Here is a 20419-nt window from a genome sequence, read left to right on the forward strand (position 1 = left end):
AAAAGTAGAGATTATCTAATCTATGCCAATTTACTCCAAATATCCCTACTTTCAGTTTCTTCTGTACTGAGAATTCTGGTTTCGGGATCTTTCCTGAAAGGTTCTTTAGAGGTGAATATGATGGCTTTTACAACGTATTAGCTGATCACACACTGTTGCAGAGCAAGTATTTGTTAACTTGCTCTACAGATGGCACCCTACCAGCCATTCTGAATCTCCCCTGGAACTACTTCAATATACAGCAGTGTGCCAGAAATCCAAATCTGGGCCATGGTCTAATAAAACTATCCTGCATATGTGATCCATCAATAATGCCTAATCTGTTTTTTTTTTTTCACTCGACCCTCAGGTATTTGAATACTGATTCAGGACAATTAATTTATGTGCTTTTTCTTGACACTATCTAACTTAAAAAACTGTTTCACAGATTGATTTAGCATCTCTTTTAAGCAGTAAAACTGAAGTTCTCTGAAGAGTCACAAAGCTTAAGCTCTGTAATTAATAGAAATAACAAAAATGAACAGTCACTGCCACACAAGAAAGATTTCTTAGGTGCCTCAGTTTCTTCTGCTTCAGTTCTCTCTCGAGAATCAGGCATTGTTAAAATCAGACACTGACATTTTTCATTTTATGCTCCACTTCAGCATGATGTAGTTAATGTTAGACTTTAAGATCACAAACTTTACAGTATCCTTTAATCGCTGCTCTGTGTCTTCCTGACTTCAAAATTCTCCTGAGCTTTATTTAGGGTATCTACAACCCTTAGGTTTTCAACTTATTTTAAAAACCAGAAGGTTCACTCACCAGATTTATCTCTCACAGATTTGTCTATTTAGTAAACGCTTTGGTGCAAAACATGCAATCAGAAGCACAACCTGCACTAAGGAGATGCAGCTACTCTTCCTTCCACAACAGCAGTGAGATTCTGAGCTTTGGAAAAAGAGTATTACTGCTGGGCTAATTAAAAAAAAAAAAAAAAAAATTAAAAAATAAAGCAGAACTGCTGATGGACCAAAACTGAGTACTGAACAAAACTTTTCTTTCTTCCCAACCAGAGGACTAGCAAGTGGGTGAGCTATGGGAGGACAGAGGAAGCATAGTTCCTTAGATTCTTTTTAAGGAAAAAGACAAAAACATGAAAGTTACAAAAGGGAGTATTAATAACAACAATTACCTAACACATGACAGAACTTGTCACAAGGTACTGGGAAACACTGGTAGAAGGAAAAGGCTGATCTGATGCCTTTGGAACTTGAGCACTAAATAAAAAAGACTGCTAGCAGGCTTCTTAACTTCAGATGGTGTTTTCTAAGGAATACAGGAGAAAACTAGGAAAATACCTTATGTGTAAGAAGTGAACAGCTAAAAGCATCACTGGAGCTGAACTCTCTCAAAATACAGAAGAAAACCACTCATGTTCTGAAACTGAAGTGCATTTGTACCTGTCAGCAGCAAGAGTCAGCAAAAAAGACTTTCAGGTGATAGCTTAATTTCCAATAACACCCCTGAAAAGTTCCAGAATTTGCAATTGCTGTAACAAATTTTCAGTAACTAAGGCTTGGGAAGCAAAGCTGGAAGTTGTATGGTAGAAGTGAGCAAGTATTTGAGATAATGCAAGAAAAGAAACATAGGAGGAAGCATTTCTCAGGGAGTAACAAAAACCAAAACCAAAATCAACAAACCCAACCTAGAAACTAAAAACAACAGAAAAAAGAGAAGGTTTTGACAAATATAAAACTACAGAACCAACTGAGTCTTAAAAAAGGAAGGACAATGCTTGCAAGATACTGGAAATGATAAGAATTTGCCACTCTTTATACCTGTGTTTATAGAGTGGACAGTATCCTGACATGGCAGCTGCAATAAAGATTCTCATATAATACAAGACTGAAGGCAGAAAGGTGTACCAACCAAGCCAGAGTCTAATTAAACAGAAAATGTAGCCCCACAGATTTTAATAAACTATTGGGGTCTTTTTTTTAGATAATTCCCTGCTTTGCCCAGCAAAAGAAGAGGATAAGCGAAAAAGGTAGTATCTGTTCTGCATGTAGGAACATATTACAGATGCAATGAAAACAGCACCAGGAGTCACAATAGCTCTCTGTGGAAAGCTTAACAGCGACCAATACTTATCACCTTGCTAAGAATTTGTCCTTAAAATATTCAGTCTGTCTGTGGAGCAGCAAAGTCACAAATCTAGTCATGTATCTTTAATACCTAATATGTTCATATCTAATAGTTATGTATTTTTATACCTATTAATGTAGTTAAGTAGGTAGTTTCCAAAAAATCACATCTTGATTTTGTCTTAGTCACCAGTTGCCAGCACCTATAATATATGCTCGGAGCAATGCAGAGATATCCCAGCCGCTCCAGCCAATGAGCTGGCTTCATTTGGAGCTCGGCTCAGATGCCTCTGTACAAATGCCTGTAGCATGGGGAATAAACAAGAGGAATTAGAGATGTGTGCACGTCTACGGGGGTATGATATAATAGGCATCACAGAAACATGGTGGGATGGCTCCTATGACTGGAGTGTTGGAATGGAAGGTTACAGGCTCTTTAGAAAAGACAGGCCTGGCAGGCGGGGAGGGGGAGTTGCCCTTTATGTTAGGGATAGGCTGGAGAGTATGGAGAGTATGGAACTCTGTCTGGGGACAGTCAACAGAGAGTTTGTGGGTCAGGGTTAAAGGGAATATAGCTATGGGAGACATTACTGTGGGGATCTGTTACAGACCACCTGATCAAGGAGAACCTGCGGATGAAGCACTTCATAGACAGATAGGAAAAGCCTCACGCTCGCAGGCCCTTGTTCTCATGGGTGACTTCAACCACCCTGACATCTGTTGGAAGGATGGTATGGCCTGGCACAAGCAATCCAGGAGGTTCCTCAATTGTTTGGAAGACAACTTCCTTCTGCAAGTAATAGAGGAGCCAACAAGGAGAGGTGCCATGCTTGACCTCATGCTCACCAACAGGGAAGGGCTTGTTGGAAATGTGACACTCCAGGGCAGCCTTGGATGCAGCGATCATGAGATGCTCGAATTTGAGGCCTTCAGGACAGTGAGAAGAGCGTACAGCAAGCTCACTGCCCTGGACTTCAAAAAAGCAGGGTTTGGCCCATTCAGGAACCTGCTTAGTAAGGTTCCATGGGATATAGCCCTAGAGGGCAGGGGGGCCCAAGACTGTTGGTTGATATTCAAGGATCACCTTCTACAAGCTCAGGAGTGTTGCATCCCAACTAGAAGGAAGTGCAGCAGGAGGACCAGGAGACTTCCTTGAATGGATAAGGAGCTGCTGAGGAAAATTCAATTGAAAAAAGAGGCTTATGATAAGTGGAAGCAAGGACAGGTGGCATGGGAAAAGTACAGGGTTGTTGTCCGGGAAGCTAGGGACCAGGTTAGCAAAGCTAAGGCCCAGTTAGAATTAAACTTGGCTAGGGAAGATAAGGGTAACAGGAAGGGATTCTACAGGAACACAGCAAATAAAAAACAGACAAGGGAGAACGTAAGCCCCCTCAGGAAGCTCTCGGGAGAACTAGCTACACAGATTTGGAGAAGGCTGAGGTTCGTAATGACTTCTTTGCCTTGGTCTTCACTGGCAAAGGCTCTGACCACACCACCCAAGTCTTAGAAGGAAGACACAGGGACGGTGAGAACGAAGACCCTAGGCCCACTGTAGGAGAGGATACGGTTTGAGAACATCTTAAAAATCTGAATGTGCTCAAGTCCTTGGGTCCTGATGAGATCCGTCCGCGGGTCCTGAAGGAGCTGGTGAATGAAATTGCTAAGCCACTGGCCAACATATTTGAGAAATCGTGGCAGTCAGGGGCAGTTCCCGACAACTGGAAAAAGGGAAATATAACCCCCATTTTCAAAAAGGGAAAATGGATGACTCGGGGAATTACAGACCAGTCAGTCTCACCTCTGTGCCTGCCAAAATCTTGGAGTAGATTCTCCTGGAAGACATGCTAAGGCACATGAAAATCAACAAGGTGCTTGGTGACAGCGAGCATGGCTTCACTAAGGGGAAATTCTGCCTCACCAATTTGGTGGCCTTCTATGATGGGGCTACAGAACTGATGGATGGGGGTAGAGCAGTTGATGTCACCTACCTGGACTTGTGTAAAGCGTTCCACACTGTCACACAGAACATACTTGTCTCTAAATTGGAGAGTGTCGTGGTTTAAACCCAGTCAGGTAATTCGTTCGCTCACTTCCCCCCCTTTCTTGCCCTCCCCCTGCTCCCGGAGGGACGGAGAGGAGAATCGAAAAGAATGCAACTCCCATGGGTTGAGATAAGAACAGTTTAGTAACTAAGGCATAACACAAATCACTACTGCTACCACCAATGATAATAATGATAAAGGGAATAACAAGGGAAGAGAATACAACACCTCAGCACAAGCTGACCGATAACTCGGCCCCCAAGCCCGATCAAGCTCCGACCGATACCTCCTCCAACCCTGCAGTCTCCCAGCCCTTCTGGCTAACTCCCTTTTACATCCTGGGCATGACGTGCTGTGGTATGGAATACCTCTTTGGTCAGTTTGGGTTAGGTGTCCTGTCTCTGCTTCCTCCTGGCTTCCCCTCCCCCCTGGCAGAGCATGAGGCTCACAAAGTCCTTGGCCAAACCAAAACATCGCTATCAGCTCTGTTCCCGAGCTGAAAGTCAAAACACTGCACTACACCAGCTACCAAGAAGGAGAAAAATGACTGCTACTGCTGAACCCAGGACAGAGAGACATCAATTTGATGGATGGACCACTTGGTGGATAAACAACTGGCTGGATGGCCGCACACAAAGAGTTGTGGTCAATGGCTCAATGTTCTGCTGGAGACCAGTAACGAGTTGTGTCCCTCTGGGATTGGTGTTGGGACAGGTCTCGTTTAACATATTCATCAGTGATATGGACAGTGGGATTGAGTGCGCCCTCAGTGAGTCTGCCAATGACACCAAACTGTGTGGTTCAGTTGATAAGCTGGAGGGAAGGAATGCCATCCAGACGGACCTTGACACGCTTGTGAGGTGGGCTGACGCCAACCTCATGAAGTTTAACCATGCCAAGTGCAAGGTCCTACACCTGGGTTGGAACAATCCCAGGCACAGCTACAGGTTTTGCAGAGAAGAGATTCAGAGCAGCCCTGCAGAAAAGGACTTGGGGGTGTTGGTCAATGAGAAAATCAACATGAGCCAGCTGTAGTGTGCACTTGCAGCCCAGAAAGCCAACCGTGTTGGGCTGCATCAAAAGGAGTGTGACCAGCAGGTCGAAGGAGGTGATCCTGCCCCTCCACTCTGCTCTTGTGAGACCTTACCTGGAGTATTGTGTGCATTTCTGGTGTCCTCAACATAAAAAGGACATGGAACTGTTGGAACAAGTCCAGAGAAGGGCCACGGGGATGATCAGGGGACTGGAGCACCTCCCATATGAAGATAGGCTGAGGAAGTTGGGGCTGTTCAGCCTGGAGAAGAGAAGGCTGCATGGAGACCTCATAGCAGCCTTCCAGTATCTGAAGGGGGCCTATAGGGATGCTGGGGAGGGTCTCTTCATTAGGGACTGTAGTGATAGGACAAGGGGTAATGGGTTAAAACTTACACAGGAGAAGTTTAGATTGGATATAAGGAGGATGTTCTTTTCTGTTAGGATGGTGAGGCACTGGAATAGGTTGCCCAGGTAGTCTGTAAATACTCCATCCCTGTCAGTGTTCAAGGCCAGGTTGGACAGAGCTTTCAGTGACACAGTTTAGTGTGAGGTGTCCCTGCCCATGGTGGGGAGGTTGGAACTAGATGATCTTAAGGTCCTTTCCAGCCCGATCTATTCTATGATTTTATGATTCTATGATTCTAATATTGGTAAAGATATGCAGTTGAATGTAGCCCTGCAATATGCTATTTATAATGACAACAAAAGGAAAGATACCTAGCAAAATGTGAATACAGCAATTTAAAATTCAAAGTCATTTTCAGAAAAAAAACCAAACTTCTAAACCAATCTGATCTAAGGTGTATATAGATTAAATAAAAGTATTTTTTTATTTTTCTGTTGTCATGTAACGTACTTCAACATTTGTCCCATTCTTGTAACTTTCTTGCAAGTCTACGATAGGTTTCTTACAGCAGGTAGCACTCATTTGTATTTCATTTCTTAGGTTTTAGAATTTATTAATATCATATTTTCAATCATGCCAAACTAAGGCACATCACAAAAGAACATTGTCAGGAGATGGAAAATAGACCGCCATGCTGAGCCTGTAACCACAGGTACTCTCTTGCTTCTGAAAAGAATTGTGGACTTTCAAAAGATCAAAACCCTATCAATCATGACTCACAAAAATCACAGTAAACTTAGAGGTATACAGTTTTTTGTTTCATACTATCCAAGATAAAATGTCTTATCTGATATATATATAATTATAACTAAATCCTGCTTCTTTAGGCATCTACGGTATACATTTTAGTGAGTCCTGAATGGGTACATTTTTTTCATTATGTAAAAGCTGCAGCAGTGAAACGTCTATGCAAATAGTTCTGTTCTCTGACATAAGGGGGACTAAGGACAATATCTTTACATCATATCAAATTTTGCAGAATTCCAGCAAAAGGCTAAATGCTCAGTTCCACTACTTACTTAATTGTGCTTTGTACTTGACCTGGAGGCTGATGGTGTTATTAAATCATGTGGAAATTGCAAGTATTAAATGCCTGGATGACTCTTCACATCCCACTGTACCAACTAACAGAGATGTCTGTCATATCTGGAAACAGTAGTGATGGATCAGTAGAAGAGTCTACCTTCTTACTACACTCACACATTTCTTTCAATAAAGCCTAAGTACACAGATATCACAAAGGGACAGATGATGCATCTTAATCTTTGACAGTGGCATAAACACAGGATTTATTTCCTCTTGTATTTATCTAAATAAATATCCCCCTTATGTAAATAAATTAATTTCTTCTGCAGTTGCTGAGAATGTCAGGTTCAGGGAAGGTATAACAGACTGGTACTAAAGTTTAATTACTACTGTGGAGTATTCAAGCAGCTAATAATGTCTAAGCAGATTCTTTCTCAGAAAGTCTTTTCTGTGTCCTCTGTGTACATATCTCCTGTGGGCACTAGCAGGAGACTCTTATGTACAGTAGCCAGAGCAGAACAAAATATCAATATTTACCATTGAGGGAGTTTTGTTTTGTTGTGTTTCTTTTCTTTTTTTTTTTTTTTCTTTCTTTTTTTTTTTTTTTTTTTCCTGTAAGTCAAAGGCAAAACAATATGGCTTAGAACTTTGCGTGCAGCTGGGACTGGAAAACATTCCCTGAAGAAGGAAAAGACATCTTTAGGAAAGGGCTAGCTGCTTAACTACATCTTCAAACAACACACCCTAAAAATCAGATTATCGATTCCCTTTCTGCCTCTTTTAAAATAGAAATAACAAAACAACCTCGTCTTTGGACAGCTTGCATACCTTCCTATTTATCTAGCTAAAAAAATCTTTTAGAAATGTTCGTTCTCATTAAAACAAGATTTTCCACATAGTATGAATGAACCCCTGTGCATGGTAATAAGCATTCACACAATCACTATAAAATTGCAAGTGGTGTTTACGAGACTGTCCATGCAAAGTATATTTAAAATGTGTGGTAATTATCTCAACAATTACATCACTTTAGTATGGAAGAGCTTGACATATATATTTGCTGATTAAAATGAAGTGTCAGAGAAACTCTACTAACAATTTCATGCTTGTTTGCTTCTGCCTGAAGTATTCAGATTTGTGATTCAACAGACTTTCAGCAACAAGAAAACCAGTAGGTGATTTACCTGATTTCAAGTTCACATTGGGTGGCAAAAGTTGCCCATGGGAGTAATAATTCTTACTATGGAAGAAATAGTAGTTGCCACTCTTTTGTGAGGTAACAAAACATTCTATCCTGAGAAAACACTGGTGGCATCAACAAAGGACTCAAAAGTACCTCCTAGTACCTGGATTTGTTTGAACTGAATGCTCTCTGGTATAGACAAAGACATTCTCCACCAGTCCCACTTACTACCTTTTGTTTTTCTTTTGAGTATAGGTTAATTACATTCTGCATGCCTGGAACAAGGTAATAAGCAGGGAAAAAAGTTACAAACTCCTTATAAATTACAAACATTGCTTCCTTTACACTCCTTTCTTTAAGCTGATAGTTATGCAAGTGACTTATGGCAAGACTTGAATCAGTCTGTTTCAGTTCAGATCACACTTAACATTAGCTCTGTAAATGCATTGATCATGCTTTGTCATCAGAAATGGTGGTGGTTGCAAGAACACTTCAGCTTTAGTTTAGTTTGAATCTAAATAAGTAAAATTCTTTTAACAGACTTACCTGAGGAAGACAAATTATCTCACTTGCATCCAAACTCTGCAACAGCACTGTAGTTTTCTGAATACACATATTCAGGGGAGGAAAATATAGTGCAATATATTATTTCTGTAAATTCAATTGTATATTAAATTGCCTGAAGACTACAACATTACTATGCTGCACTTAATACTCAAGGTACATTCCTGGAGCTCTAAACAGAAAGAGATGTTGGTAGTTCTGCATTTATTGAATTAGGGGTGGTAGAAGAGTCCACCTAATAAAACTGCTAAGTTTAATGTGTCAATTTTGCAGTAATTTATTGCTTCATTTGAAAAACATTAAACAGCATTCTGATGATGTAGAAGGAGATTCTTCCTGTGCATCTTTTAACAATTCCCTTAGATTCTTTAGGTCATCAAGAATTAAAGTTTTACCATCATATAGCAAAAACTGAATAAATTGTTTCATGCTTTATTGTTATTTTTTTTTTAAAGTCATCTTTGTTGTGTTGACTTATAATCTACAGTTCTTCAGATACTCTTTAGATCAGTTCATAATAGGGGTCTAATCATGTAGTTATTATCATGTTTTGTAAGCCTCTTTCTACCACCTACACTTCCTGTAAATGAAGAAAAGAAGCAGAAACTTAATCATAGGTGCTTGCTGAATATTTACCTCTCAGCTCAATAAATCATGATGGTTCACCTCTTCCAAAGTCAATAACTATTTGACATTCTATTAAGCTGGTGGGAGTAAAAGAATAGTAAACCATGTTTCTGATACAGCAATGTAATTAACTGAAACAGGGAACAATTCCCCTTTCATTTAAAATGGCAATAAAACATCCGTTATTCAAGGAGTGTGATCATTATAAAACTGTGTGGAAATAAGTGAACTCTGTAAACACAGACTTAATTCAGCTTTCTGAGTGGAAAATTAAAAACCTGAAAGTATAACTTCACTACTTTAGTGCCATACTATTTCTGAAGGAATCCTCATGCCGTGTCCTCAACTGGTAATGGCTCACCTAACTAAAGTTAGTGAAGAAATAATGTAGAGTTTTCATTCACAGATTAATAGTGAATATGCTGTCCTTTCAGCCACCTAAATTCTAGATAGGCTAAGCTCATATATCAGAGTTTTGGAATCCCTTAAATTGTAGCAGTTGGATTATTTCCATGGTAGAATAAAACAGATCTACTCTATCCTTCTGTTTACAGCAACTTGAGAAGACTGGAGGAGAGAGTCAGTTCTTCAAAGAAGGATATTATTTCAAAGAAAATATCATGCTACTTATTAATAAAATAAAAAATTACCATTTTCACATAATCTGAATTTGGCTGCCTCCTTCCTTTTGTCTCCAAGTGTAGCACTATGGAAGAGGGGAAGGAGAATATTGACCACTATTTCTTTTTAATTAAATTTTTAATCTGCATTCTTTACCTCTTTTCTCTATCAGAGAGACAGCAAAGGGACACTGCAGTCAGAACTAAATCTAAGCCATTTGCTCCCGTAGACGTTAGACAACTAATTAATTACAGACTGAGGAGCTGCTGACTTTTACCTGCCTATGAATCTGCTCAGGTTTTAAGGTTTTCTATTCCTTTTGAACATGTTGGTCTCCTTACAAGGTCCACAGATTTTATTAGCATCTTTTGAGCAAAATAATCTATTAGAGGGAAAGTCCAGAGCATCTAAACTGGCACCCCTTAAGCAGCCGCTCATTGACTTCCACCCTTACCACTCTCTGGGTGGGATGAAGCATCTAAACTGATAAATAACTGGGTAGCACTTCCACAGGGTGCCATGCATGTATAATTTAAATCTCACTCAAATATCATGAATTCCAGTACAGCAAGTATGCTACAACAACAACAAAAAAAGAAGTACATAAGTCTCTTGCAACTCAGGGGGGCATTTGCAAAGATCTGAGCTCCACACTATGATAAGGAGATCTACCTCAAAGCTATGTATAACACAGAGCTATAATATCTCCTGCTTCTGACATAGACAACATGAGTGGATTTGGGTCGTACTGTGTTTTAATAATTGAGTCTCTGTTCAGGCCTCCGGATGATGCTTCAAGAAATTAAGATGACATTGTCACTGTCCTCCTCCTTAAGTTTATATATTCCAGAGGAATCAGCCGTTGCTGGGGAAGTCTGTAGTGGTAAGGCCTTTTGAGTTCGTGGCATTAAGCATCCTTATGAGGTGACAGTTCAACAAAGTTAATCTGCATATAACCATCATGTGTATTTGTACACTGGTATGGATACAAACTGATCAGTTCTGCAGCCGCTGAGCACACCAACAGAATCATATATTCAATGTCCCTATTATTCACTAATCGTAAAATCATAGAATAGTTAGAATTGGAAAGGACCTTAAGATCATCTAGTTCCAACCTCCCCACCATGGGCAGGGACACCTCACACTAAACTGTGTCACTGAAAGCTCTGTCCAACCTGGCCTTGAACACTGACAGGGATGGAGCATTCACAGACTACCTGGGCAACCCATTCCAGTCCCTCACCACCCTAACAGGAAAGAACATCCTCCTTATATCCAAACTAAACTTCCCCTGTGTAAGTTTTAACCCGTTACCCCTTGTCCTATCACTACAGTCCCTAATGAAGAGTCCCTCCCCAGCATCCCTATAGGCCCTCTTCAGATACTGGAAGGCTGCTATGAGGTCTCCATGCAGCCTTCTCTTCTCCAGGCTGAACAGCCCCAACTTCCTCAGCCTATCTTCATAAGGGAGGTTCTCCAGTCCCCTGATCATCCCCGTGGCCCTTCTCTGGACTTGTTCCAACAGTTCCATGTCCTTTTTATGTTGAGGACACCAGAAATGCACACAATAATCCAGGTGAGGTCTCACAAGAGCAGAGTAAAAGGGCAGGATCACCTCCTTCGACCTGCTGGTCATGCTCCTTTTGATGTAGCCCAGGATACGGTTGGCTTTCTGGGCTGAAAGTGCAAACTGAAGCCAGCTCATGTTCATTTTCTCATCGACCAACACCCCCAAGTCCTTCTCAGCAGGGCTGCTTTGAATCTCTTCTCTGCCCAACCTGTAGCTGTGCCTGGGATTACCCTGACCCAGGTGTGAGACCCTGCACTTCACTTGATTGAACTTCATGAGATTTGCACTGGCCCACCTCTCAAGCAAGTCAAGGTCCCTTAGCATGACATCCCTTCCTTCCAGCGTATCAACCTAACCACATAATTTAGTGTCATCAGCAAACCTGCTGAGGGCGCACTCAATCCCACTGTCAATGCCTCTGACAAAGATGTTGAACAAGACCGGTCCCAACACCGATCCCTGAGGGACACCACTCGTTACTGGTCTCCAGCCCGACTTGAGCCATTGACCACAACTCTGTGTGCGGCCAGCCATCCAGCCAGTTCTTTATCCACCGACTGGTCCACCTATCAAATTGCTGTCTCTCCAATTTCGAGACAAGGATGTTGTGTGGGACAGTGTGGAACGCTTTACACAAGTCCAGGTAGGTTACGTCAACTGCTCTATCCCTGTCCATCAGTTCTGTAGCCCCATCATAGACGGCCACCAAATTGGTGAGGCAGAATTTCCCCTTAGTGAAGCCATGCTGGCTGTCACCAAGCACCTTGTTGCTTTTCATGTACCTTAGCATGCCTTCCAGGAGAATCTGCTCCAAGATTTTGGCAGGCACAGAGGTAAGACTGACTGGTCTGTAATTCCCCAGGTATACATTTTTCCCTTTTTGAAAATGGAGGTTATATTTCCCTTTTTTCAGTCGTCAGGAACTTCACCTGACTGCCATGATTTTTCAAATATGATGGCCAGTGGCTTATCAACTTCATTCGGAAGCTCCTTCAGGACCTGCAAATGGATTTCATCAGGTCCCATGGACTTCCATGCGTTCAGGTTCTTAAGATGGTCTCAAACCAGATCCTCACCTACAGTGGGCCCAAGGTTTTCATTTTCATAGTCCCTGTGTCTGCCTTCCAAGACTTGGGTGGTGTGGTCAGAGCATTTGCCAGTGAAGAAGACTGAGTCAAAGAAGATATTAAGAACTTCAGCCTTCTCCAAATCCAAGATAGCCAGTTCTCCTGATAGCTTCTGGAGAGGGCCCAGATTTTCCGTAGTTGGTCTTTTATTTGCAATGTACCTATAGAATCCCTAGCTAAGTTTAATTCTAACTGGGCCTTAGCTTTCCTAACCTGATCCCTAGCTTCCCAGACAACATCCCTCTATTCTTCCCAGGCCGCCTGTCCTTGCTTCCACCTTTTATAAGCCTCTTTTTTCCTTTGAATTTTCCTCAGCAGCTCCTTATCCATTCAATGAGGTCTCCTGGCCCACCTGCTGCACTTCCTTTTAGCTGGGATGCAACAAATATACCTTTTATACCTTTTTATCTGCCTTCCTCAAAAAGACCTGGGAAAAAAAGAACATGGAAAAGATCATAGATTGAAGAACAGACAGGTAGATTCTTTACAAGTTACCATTGTGGGCAAAACAGACTCAATTGGGGGAAAATTAATTTAATTTATTGTCTGGTGGACTAGTTGGTGGATAAAGAATTGGCTGGAGGGCTGCAAGCAGAGAGTTGTGGCCAAAGGCTCAGTGACCAACTGAAGACTGGTAACAAGCAGGGTCCCTCAGGGGTCAGTGTTGGGACCAATACTGTTCAACATCTTTGTCAGAGACATTGACAGTGGGATTGAGTGCGCCCTCAGCAGGTTTGCCGATGACACTAAGTTATGTGGTTCAATTGATACGCTGGAAGGAAGGGATGTCATGCTAAGGGACCTTGACTTGCTTGAGAGGTGGGCCAGTGCAAACCTCATGAAGTTCAATCAAGTGAAGTGCAGGGTCCCACACCTGGGTCAGGGCAATCCCAGGCACAGCTACAGGTTGGGCAGAGAAGAGATTCAAAGCAGCCCTGCTGAGAAGGACTTGGGGGTGTTGGTCGATGAGAAAATGAACATGAGCTGGGTTCAGTTTGCACTCTCAGCCCAGAAAGCCAACCGTATCCTGGGCTGCATCAAAAGGAGCATGACCAGCAGGTCAAAGGAGGTGATCCTGCCAATCTGCACTGCTTTTGTGAGACCTCACCTGGAGTATTGTGTGCATTTCTGGTGTCCTCAACATAAAAAGGACATGGAACTGTTGGAACAAGTCCAGAGAAGGGCCACGGGGATGATCAGGGGACTGGAGAACCTCCCTTATGAAGATAGGCTGAGGAAGTTGGGGCTGTTCAGCCTGGAGAAGAGAAGGCTGCATGGAGACCTCCTAGCAGCCTTCCAGTATCTGAAGGGGGCTTATAAGGATGCTGGGGAGGGACTCTTCATTAGGGACTGTAGTGGTAGGACAAGGGATAATGGGTTTAAACAGGGGGAGTTTCTATTGGATATAAGGAAGAAGTTCTTTCCTGTTAGGGTGGTGAGGCACTGGAATGGGTTGCGCAAAGAAGCGGTAAATGCTTCATCCCTGTCAGTGTTCGAGGCCAGGTTGGACAGAGTCTTAGGTGACATGGTCTAGTGTGAGGCACCCCTGCCCATGGCAGGAGGTTTGGAACTAGATGATCTTAAGGTCCTCTCCAGTCCTAATCATTCTAGGATTCTATGAGTCTACAATTCTGTGTTAGGGAGACGGCTATCTCCAGCACCAAGCAACACTGGCTGCTCCGCACAGAGGACAGCCAGGCAGTGACTCAGTGCTGCTGATGCTGACAGCACATGGGTGCCTGCACCCGAATGAACACCTGCACCTAATTCACAATACCTTGTATTGTGAAGCAGGAAAATATAAAGGTGTTATGCAGGCATATTTACTTTTCAACTCCATACACATAATGTAATTTTTTTTCACTTTGAATATAGCTCTACCAGCAATAATATTATGGATATACCCAGACAAGCCAAGAATAAAACATGCAATTAGTATTTTGGGAAATAAAATGATTGCACAAGGCTTTAGTTTTACAAGATGTTGGGAAGACAGACTGTAGGTTTTGTTAAGCTAGCGCAAAATATTTTTGTGGTTTCAAAAGCTAAGTCTCAACAGCTGTATGCTGTGCAATGATATATATATATATTTATGAACTATCTTTTAGAATACCTTTCACACATACAACCATGATGAGCTGGGAAGCATGTCAAGAGGCTAAAGCTGAAGCTCTTTTATGGGAGGGAAACTAGACATGATACATTTTCAGTGCAGTCACCTCTTGTTTGCTTAGGATAAAAGCAGGTCCAGCATATCTGGTTTATTTTAATAGAAAGGTATCCTGCGTGACCAGTTTATTTCTGGAATATCTAAAGAAAAGATAAAGTAAATATTTCAGCTAGTGCATTGGGCAACAGATTACTTTTGCCAATGCAAGTGTTATTGAAGTCATTAATAATTAAATGACAATAAAAGCACTGATTCCTAAACCAGGAAAATAGAAAAGCTATAAAATAGTTAAAAGCTGGCTGGATGGATGGGGGGTGACTAATGAAATGTTTTAATAGAATTATTATGAATTAAGAATATAATAAAAATCATGTATTGGTAGTATTGATATTCCTAAGACTTACAGAGTGATTAAGGAGAGCTGAGGAGTAACTCTGTGCCTTCTTGGCTCAATCTGTAAGGGCAAAGGGACAAGAGCTGGAGACTGGGAACATGTCGGTATTGAGACACCTTTGCCAAGCAATCAGGAGGAGACACTGATGGCTCTTACCAGGCTTCCCAATGAGTGGTCTCTGCATGCTCTGATGCACAGGTAGTCACCGTGCAACCTACAGGCAACATTACTAAGCTCATTTAAATCCTATTTAAGAGAAAATAGAAGCCACATAAATTGCAATTGTTCCCACTCTCTCTGGGATGATCCCTGGGCAATTCATCATACCCCATTAAGCAGAGTTAAGGACTTCCCAATTAAATACAGAAGACTTTTCAAGTACCTTTAAGGATCGTGGTTTTTAGTGTACAATAACTTCATGGCAATCCCACTGGCAATAAACCTGGCAGAGTCAGTAATTTATTTTATCACATCTGATTACTAAATTAATATTTTCTTATTATAAATACATAATCTAATGAATTCCCATTTAGTAATTCCACAGACAACTATAACTTTTACTGGTTTTCTTCCATTATTTTATCTAACCATATATGTGTAAGTTTTAACTGAGTTTCAACTTTACATATAGGTCTGATCTCAGCTAAGAAGCCATATTACAGATATGTAAAGTTGCTCCATTGTTATTGAACTGTTAGTATTTGTTACCTTCATAAGACTTTTACTATTCTGTTTTCCAGCTGCAAGCTGTTTGAAATTAAACCAAGTAGAATCTCCTCTGACTTGCAACAATACCTGCTGTCACTGGCAGGTTGAGGGAGCTGATTCTCCCCTTCTACTCCAATCTCATGAGACCCCATCTGGAGCACTGCATTGAGACCTAGGACCCCCAACGTAAGAATGATGTGGACTTGTTGGAGCGAGTCCACAGGAGGTCCACGAGGATCATAAGGGGGCAGAGCACCTCTCTTATGAACACAGGCTGAGAAAGCTGGGTTGTTCAGTCTGGAGAAGAGAAAGGAGACCTTATAGCAGCCTTCCAGTAGCTAAAGGGGGCCTACAAGAAACGTGGAGATGGACTTTTTACAAGGGCATCTAGTGACAGGACAAGAGGGAATGGCTTTAAACTGAAAGAGGGTAGATTTGGATGAGATCTTAAGAAGAAATTCTTTACTATGAAGGTGGTGAGATACTGGAAGAGGTTGCCCAGATAAGTTGTGGATGCACCCTCTCTAGCAGTGTTCAAAGCCAGGTTGGATAGGACTTTGAGCAACCTGGCCTAGTGGAAGGTATTCAGGGGTGTTTGAACTGGATGATATTTAAGGTCCCTTCCAATCCAAACCATTCTATGACTCTATGATTTATTCCAGAAAGAAGAAAGCTATTTTTCTCAGTTTAATTTTCACTGGACAGCCACAACGCACCCTGAACACAATAAAGATCCTATCTACAAAGGTGTATTGCCCTCTGAGCTACTTCTGCTTCAGGCAAACAAGCTTCCCTTTTACGCACATACGTAAACTCATTGATTTAGAGAATCACTGCCAGTATTGCATGAAGTCAGAGTCCTGTACCATTTCTGCTCTGAGATTAATTTAGAACTCACAGCCAACTGGCTGCTCTCTTTTATTATCAATTTTTCAAGCATACTCCCTGAAGCACCATTCCCAATCTACACAGTGGTACAAGGTGCAGTCACCAAGGCACACTGTATCTGTCAACAAATGCTGGCATTTCTTCCTGACTTCGCCTCTTTGTTTATCAAATAATCATTTTCAGTAATAAGGGAGCAGAGTGCAAACACGCTCTTCACTAATTTGCAGTTTTTGAACATCTGATTCTTTAACATTGTGAACAGGAAGCACTGATGAGCTTTGTGACTGCACAGTTTGGTTCCAATTAAATTTTTAATGAAACAAAAGTTAGGCCCAACTGTGAGTTGTGTCAGAGTTTTGATTTCAGCAGTGCCCTCTTATGTCCCCTAATTTGGCCAGGTTTCTCCCACTGAACATAAATATTGATAGTTGACAAGACAGAAAACACGGAGTGGGGCATGGAGTGTGCCAAGCAGTTGGCATTTCTGAGCTGTCTGCTCGGATTTTATATTTATTATTTTTAGGGGCGGTTGAGAGATTGGCAATCAAACTTATCTTGGGTTTTCAAGTTCATTCAAATCTGTTTTCAGAATGGATATCCCAGGGTGATTGTAAGGCAAAGGAAGCAAAGTGTTGCTTGCACCATCAAGCACAGTTCTTTAAGTTGATAGAAAATGTTTGAAGGTATTTAACTTCTCTGTAGGAGACTGCTAAAGTCTTTTGCTTCCTGCCACCAATAAATGCTGTGGAGGCCAGTTACTTTCAAAACTCCCAATAAAACCCACTGGTGTTGTTTTTAAAGAAACATATCAGAAGGAAGGAAAACTAATTTAAGAAACATTTGCAACAGTGAAAATGGTGCTCAAAGCTAAGGTATTAATGGCAGTAGTCAGGAGCAGCTTCTGCTGCAGTAGCAGTTTAAAGACAACTCGGATTTTAGGCTGCACCTTCCCTTCTGTACATATACCCAACAGAGTGGGTTATCTGACCCATGGATACTGAACTCTGAAAGCAATCAGGTTATGTAAAGGAAAAATATATTAATTTGGATCTGAGGCTTGCTTTATTTAGCATTCATCCAGTGCCAGTTTTGCTTTGAGAAAAAAGAAAAAAGAAAAAAAAGAAAACCCCAAAACCTTAGCTTTATACTAATAAAGACCTGCCAAGAAATAGTTTCAGCAGGAGGGATCAGACTCCCCATCTGGAAAAACTTTCTCGCCTCCAGTGACTACTGCAACATTACACCAGAGCTGTTGAGCTGTGGAAGGGGTTGCATATGCCCAAGACCAGGCTCCTTAAATTAATAGTAAATAAGTAATAGTGACATTATCAGGAGCACAGCACTGACCTTTGGATCAAAAGATCTGATTGTTTTTTTCTTTAGTTTGGTAAGAAAAAATGACCATTTACTCTTGATCCTTAAATACAAATTTAGGAGAATAACTTTAAGCATATGACTTGGAAGAAGTCTTGCCTGGAGTCGACAGTTCAACGTCTGGATAAATTCCATGGACTTCAAAAGATGATGGAACTTAAAGCTACCCTACAATCCGGCAATCCTGGAAAATTAAATAACTTATCTAGAAAGGCACATTAAATGCATCCTCCTCCATGCCAGAAGTGGAACCCTGGTAACTGATGAACCAGATTTCAGAGGAGGAAAGAGATAAAATCTCTGTCTATAAAAGCTGTATCTACTTTTTCACTGGGGCTTTTCTTCATCTTCCCACAAGAAACAGTCTGACTCTCATGGTTCTGTTAAAGTGATAGATGTAAATGATGGAACATCGTAGTCATTAGAAAGGATTTATTAATATGCTTTTTCTGTTGCTCCTGACTTGTGCTGGTGCACCTGTATGCACCTGTATGATATATTACAGCTGGAAGATATTTTAGATTACTAATTTCTGCAAATGGATGTATGATTCCTGAAAGTATGGAGGTTTTTTGTGCTCTTAAGTTATTTTATTTGAAATCCTAATCAATGCCCTTGAGATTACAACAAAAATCCTACTGCTGGGACAGTTGCTTCCTCATAGCAATCTTATATTTCCTCATTATTTGATTAATTTTACCATGCCTATCTTTTTCTCCATGTCCTATGCCAAATAATTTTCTTTATTCCCTGGGGTTTATACTTTGTTAAAGACAGTATGTCATGTTTTCTCTCAGCCATTACTTAAACACACTATACTCTTACAGAATGCTCCCTCACAACTCACTTCCCTAACTCTTTAACACTATTTCAAGTTTTTTGCTGGCTTGAATCTTTCAACAGGTTTTTGAAAACATGATGCCTGCTCTATTATTGCAGAGGCAGTTGTAATAGTTCTCATTTGACTGTACTAGTTTATACAAAGCCTAGGTGCCCTTTCAGACAAAGTTGTTTTCAGAAAGATCAAATACAGACAAAGGCTTTGAACAATTTATAGAAGGGCAATATAATCAAGACAATGGAAGGAGTTTCAAAATTCCTATAGAATATGTGATGGTTACTAGCTTTTTAATTACCTTTTTTTCTTTGCTATAACACACAGCATGTGTGGCTTTTACACATACTTTGCTATACCTCACACCATGTGGCTTTTACACATACTTCAAGTATAACTTTTGGGGTATTAACATTTTCCAAGGGCTAGATGTGTTTAAATTTATTTCAGGCCTCCTATATAGGAAGTTGTTGAAGCTTTGAGGCAGGTACTTAAACAAATGAAAGATAACTGGCTTTACCTTTCTCTGTAATTAAACGGTCAGTCAAATTTCAGCTCAGGTTGTTCACAGGAACATCTCTCTATTCCCCAAGCTGTGGTTCCAGTCACTGTCATTCCAAGCACCATGATATCATGTGACATAAGTTATATTCTTTTCAACCACAGAGAGCTATGCAACCCTGAACAATTCTATTTTAATTTCTATTTTTCTAGTCTATCCATTTGCTTGTTTTATTTTCATCATAGCCAGTATATGGGATAGCTGTATTTTAGTTTTATGAAAGTTACTTTTGTGCTATGCGTTTTCTTATCCAGTAGTAGAGGAGCTATGTTTGCCTTAATGGCAGGATGTGCATCATATGGGCAGAATGGCTGGTACCAAAAAGCTGCAGACACCTGACTGAATTTAGTCTACCATGGTAATTCTGTTACAAGCATTACCATTATCCCAAGCCTCTTTATACATAGAAAAAAAGTGGAAAAAAAAAAACCTAGTGAAAATGCAGAGCCTAAGTCCTTTTCCGTTTACATCAAAACTGCTCTTTTTTTACACTGAAGTTTTAGAGAAGTCTAAGAAAGGTTTATGACAACTTTTACCTGCCTTGCTGCCATGCATAGAAAGGGGTCAGTATGATCCAGTATTGTGTCCTCTCTTGGTAACTGCAGGAAGAGCTGTTGAAAAAGAAAATCACATAAGCTTCAGTGACTAGAGCACAAGATTCAAAACTAATTTGTGCCTGGCTCTAATCAAGGTTGATTGCAGTGTTGATGACCTTGGGCAAGTTACTCAATTTTATTGTTCACCTTCTTCCTCAGCTGCAAAATTAAGTCAAAGAAGGGTGTGACTGGAAAACAGATGCTGCCTCAGACTTGAATTTCTCTGGTAAATAAATTATAAAAGAAAATATAATAATTAATTAATAACTATGACCCAGCACATAGTAATTATGTGGCCATATCAACTATTACTGTACATAAACAAAATTAATTTTCTTCAGAAATAATAATGTTATAAAACATTGCTACAAAGGCTTTAACATCAGCCTCAGCTCCAAGATGCCATGCAAATTAGGATTAGGGGTAGGGTTATGGTTAGGTTTCAGAGACCCAAAAAGACTACAGCTCCAGGGATACTCGTGCTACCAAAGGCATGCCAAGGGGAACACAGCACTGCCCTAACATTGCTCCTTCAACACCTTTCTCATATGGGACCCACGTT

The sequence above is a fragment of the Pezoporus flaviventris genome, unplaced genomic scaffold, assembly GCF_033815535.1.
Source record: "Pezoporus flaviventris isolate CSIRO_AGI_PZ_B2104156 unplaced genomic scaffold, CSIRO_AGI_Pfla_v1 ptg000007l, whole genome shotgun sequence".
Lineage (NCBI taxonomy): Eukaryota > Metazoa > Chordata > Aves > Psittaciformes > Psittacidae > Pezoporus > Pezoporus flaviventris.